Source organism: Lontra canadensis, unplaced genomic scaffold (genome assembly GCF_010015895.1).
Source record: "Lontra canadensis isolate GAN:19392208 unplaced genomic scaffold, GSC_riverotter_1.0 scaffold29, whole genome shotgun sequence".
NCBI lineage: Eukaryota > Metazoa > Chordata > Mammalia > Carnivora > Mustelidae > Lontra > Lontra canadensis.
The window spans coordinates 2882809-2887383 of NW_022631023.1; positions in this window are offsets into that span (position 1 = coordinate 2882809).

The window sequence follows — 4575 nt, forward strand, 5'->3', positions numbered from 1 at the left end:
CTAGGGAAACAAGCAGAAAAGCATCAGTTAATAATTACAGAGCATTTTGGGTCCCCCTTACTCCACAGGACCCATAGGCTTTTTTCAAATGCGTATTTTCATATGGAGAGGAAGAGGCCACCCCAGGAGGTTATAAGCCAACCCCCTCAGCCCGACCCGCTCACTCAGTGGCCCCGAAGTCCCACGTGCTCCGGGCCCGGACTTGTTCTCAGTATTTACCCCTCCGGATGCCTTCCCTCTAGTACCTGTCCACGGGTGCAGGACACCGTCCTGGGCCCGGGGCCGCGACAGTGCGCAGGCTCCGCTCTGCTCTCCTGGGGCGGCTGGGCAGCCGGGCCACACGGAACGGTCAGCGTGTTCACCCCCTTGGCGCTCGCACCCTCCCTGGGTCAGGGTCTCCCGTGGGGCCGCCCTCCCGGGAGGGGCCTGAGTAACAGGGCCGCGACTGCAGAGTGGCCAGAGGCGGGGCCAACCAAGCCGTCACGAGAGTCGGGGCCTCCCACCCGCCGGGGAGCCAACCGTGACCTAGCGAAAGGCCCAGAGGCAAACAAGGCTCCCCCTGTCCTGTAGCAAATGCTCTGACTCAAGTCCCACCCGGCGCCCAGGGGAGCACAGGCAGCGGCGCAGATAGGAGCCAACCGGTCGCGGCGCACACGGGTGCCGGGCAGCTGTAGGCACAAGCCGGTCACCTCGCGCATGGGTAAGTGTCAGGAGGGGATGAGATGAGGACAAGCAGGCAGGGACAGAGAAGACTGGGTGGGGGGAGACCCCCGGGCGCAGGAGGGCCAGCAGGAGCCACGGGGAGGTCATGACTCCACATGTGGGGCAGGGGACTGGGCAGAGTGATGAAGGGGACAGCGAAGGGAAGGGAGCAGCAGGCACGGGACCGGCTCCCACAGACTCTCACAGGCCCCGGCCCCGCTGTCTTGAGGGCACGGGGAGCCATGGGAGGGTCTGAGCAGCAGGGGGACGAAGCAGGGGTCACGGCAGGGTCCCAAGGCGGACAGGTGTGCAGCCGCGGACAGATGCGCAGCCGCGGGCAGGCAGGGCGCTGGGTGTGTTCCCACCTGAACAACGGGCCGAGCGGAGCCGCACGTCCGGGAACGGAGCCGATGGAGGGGAGCAGCTTCTGTGGCCTGCGAGGAGAGAGCAAGGGGCAGGGCATCTTAGGTTTGATGGTTCTCAGACAAATTCTGAACAAATGCGACTGTGTCAGAAAGGCAAACTCAGTGCCCATCAGGGCACGGCTGGTGTGAGGAGGGACCGAATAGTGTCTCTCAGGAGATCGCCGAATCCCAGCCCCTAGTCCTTGCCAGTGGGACCTTCTCTAGAACAAGGGCCTTTACGCAGGTCATTATGCGGAGGATCTTAAGACGAGACTATCCTGGATTAGGGGAGGCCCTAAGTCCAGTGACTGGTGTCCTTTAAGGATGGGGAGACAAAGACCTGAGACACAGAGGGGACATCATGTGCAGAGAGACACCAAGACCAGGCTGATGCTGCCCCAGGCCAAGACCGCCCGGAGCCACCAGGAGTGCAGAGAGGAGGACCTCGAGAGCCTCAGACGCCAGGCTGACTTCAGGTGCCAGAAAGCACGTTTTTGTTGTTTTCATCCGTCTGGTTTGTGGGACTTCGTTCCAGCAGCCCCAGGACACTGCGTAGGGCCTCCAGCTCGGGTGAGGCCAGCCCGGGGAGAGGGGGTGGGCCACATAAGTCAGGAGGTCGGGAGATCTGGGCCACCCGGTACAGAATGGGGAGCAGCCGCCGGCAGGACACAAACAGAACCAGGTGGCACGGCTGACGCCAGAGAAGACAGATGGAGGAGGGTGTGTTACCACGTCACCACAGCTGACTACGGCCACGCGCGCTGGGGAGAGGAGGGCCTGATCGGAGCGGGGAGGACAGAACAGCAAGACGTGGCCAAGGGAAGGAACCGAACTCGCGTGGAGTCGGGACTCGAGCTGCCCTCTCTGCCCCTGGCAGCCTCTGTCCGGAGACAGAGGCAAACCCGTCACTGGGCACCTCCCAGTGGTCTTTGCCTTGACCCAGAGCTGGCCCTCCCCCCGCATCTTGCCTTCCCCCCCACCCCAGGGCAGTGACTCCAACCAGCACTCCCCCCGCCCACAACCCGATCACAGCAGGGGCTCATGGGAACCGCTGGTCTCCCCTCCTCCTCTCCACTGTATCTGGTGAAAACCCCACTGTAGGTCAAGTCCACGGGCGGCAGCACCCCGGCCAGCCCTAACCCAGGAGCCGCGCCCGCGGTCGGAGGGTGTGACGCTATTCCTCCCCCGGCCCGGCACGCCCCCACCCTGGGACTTCGGCTGGAACACTCTGGCCTTCTCTGGGCCTGGCCAGCTGGCAAATACCCCCCATCGCCCACGCGGCCGTCCCGGAGTCTGCCCAGCGCTCGCCCACACCTGGCGCGCAGCTCTCCCCGGGGCCTCGTAGACCGTGCTCAGTGCCACAGGCCTTGTGGTTTCTCTGCACGCTGCACCCTCCTTCAGGGCCAAGGCCCTGTCCTGCCGTGGCCCTGACGACCAATACCGTCTCCGATCACGCCATACAGCCCACCGTGGACGGACGACAGCGTGGTCTGGACGCCTGGCTCACCCAGCTCTGCCCATCCTGGCGCCCGCATCAACGGGCTGCGCGCTCAGCCTTTTCCAATCTCGGTCACGGTCCCTTTGGCGGCCGCAGGCACACAAACTCCCGAGGCCGGGCTGGGTCTCAGGCAACCCCGGCCTGCAGAGAGCAGGGCAGTCCCCGGCTCCCAGCGCCAGTGACGGCTGCCCTGCGAGCACAGCGGGGCTCTGTGGGAGCACCCAAGCCCCCGCGTGGCACCAGCCGTGGGTCACCGGAAGGCTGCCTTTCTCGGCGAACACCTGCCGCGGCCGGCGGGGACAGCTGCCCGTGCTCACGGCTTCCCTTTCTCGACCTCGGAGACCTCGGGCCGGTGCACCTGTGCTGGGGCTGCCTCCACACACTCTAGCTCGCCCCACACGAATGCAGGGGGCTGCGAGCGCCGCCGTCCAGGGCAGACGGGCCAGGCCCGGGCACTCGACCAGGAAGGCGCCGGGTGGCCAGGGCCTCACTATCTCAGCGCTGCACAATGGACACGGAGGTCTCCTGCCATCAGCCGTCTGAAAGTCCAACGCTGCTCAAAGTGGAGAAGAAAGTATTTTAGAAAACTCGCATTTAAAGAATAGACAAACCAAGGAAGATGCATGCCTTCTGGGGCCGCACGGGCCGCAAGCCAAGCCCGGAGCTGCCTCTCTCCCTGCCGCTGACGTCCATCTCCTAGGACCCGGCCAGTGTGGAACCTCACTCCACAGCAGACAGTTCTAGATCAAAGTCATGCCGGCGCAGAAAGCCTGTGTCAGAAGTCCGCGTCTGCTCGGCTGTCGGTGTCCAGAGCTTACACTGGCTCAGCTGCGCCGAGTCCACACAGCAGCAACTGCAGAGAAGGAGCAGGGCGCCGCGTGGCCCCAGGTGCGGGTCCTCCCCGGGCACGACCCACCTCTCGTGCGGCCGGCCATGCGGCCCTCGATGTGTTGCCCACGGGGACATGGGCAGGGAAGTGGCACCGATCCAGAGGCCCCGAGTCTCCTGCTCCAACCCACTCTTCAGAATAGATGCGACGCGCAACCACAAAGCAAAGCCCCTGGGAGACGAGGCAGCAGCGCACCCACGGAGTCACTCCCCACACGTGTCAGCAGTGCCCTGCATTCGACTCTGAAAGCCTTTTTCATCACCGTGAAAGGAAGAGGCTCCCCATGATTTAGGCACGAAGTCACAAGTGCACCTGATGGACGAGACCCCTCGGCAAGGACACATACCAAGAGCTTCCTGCAACAATCCAGTGACTCAGAGTTAAAAAGCATACTGCAGAAACGGGCGGGGGGCCGGGCGGCTCAGTCGGCTAGGCGTCTGCCTTCGGCTCGGGTCATGATCCCAGGGTCCTGGGATCGAGCCCTGCATCAGGCTCACTGCTCAGCAGGGAATCTGCTTCACCCTCTCCCTCTTCCTGTTGCTCCCCTGGCTTGTCCTCACTCTGTGTCAAAATGAATAAAATCTTTTAAAAAAATGTCCATACTATCCAAAGCAATCTACACCCCGAGGGAAATCCCTATCAAATACCACCAGCATTTTTCAGAGAACTAGAACAAACAAGCCTAAAATTTGTATGGAAGCACAAAACACCCCAAATGGCCAAAGTAATCTTGAAAAAGAAAAGCAAAGCTAGTGGCATCACAATTCCAGACTTCGAGCTCTATTACAAAGCTGCAGTCATCAGGACAGTGTGATACTGGCACGAAATAGACACACAGCTCAAGAGAACAGAATAGAAAGCCCAGGAACGGACTCACAACTCTATGGTCAATTAATCTTCAACCAACCAGGAGAAAACACCCCATGGAAATAAGACCATCTCTTCAACAAATGGCATTGGGAAAACTGGTCGGCTACATGCAAAAGAATGAAACTGGACCACTTTCCTACACCAAACACAAAAATAAATTCAAAATGAGTTAAAGACCTAACTGTGAGACCTGAAACCATAAAAACCCTAGA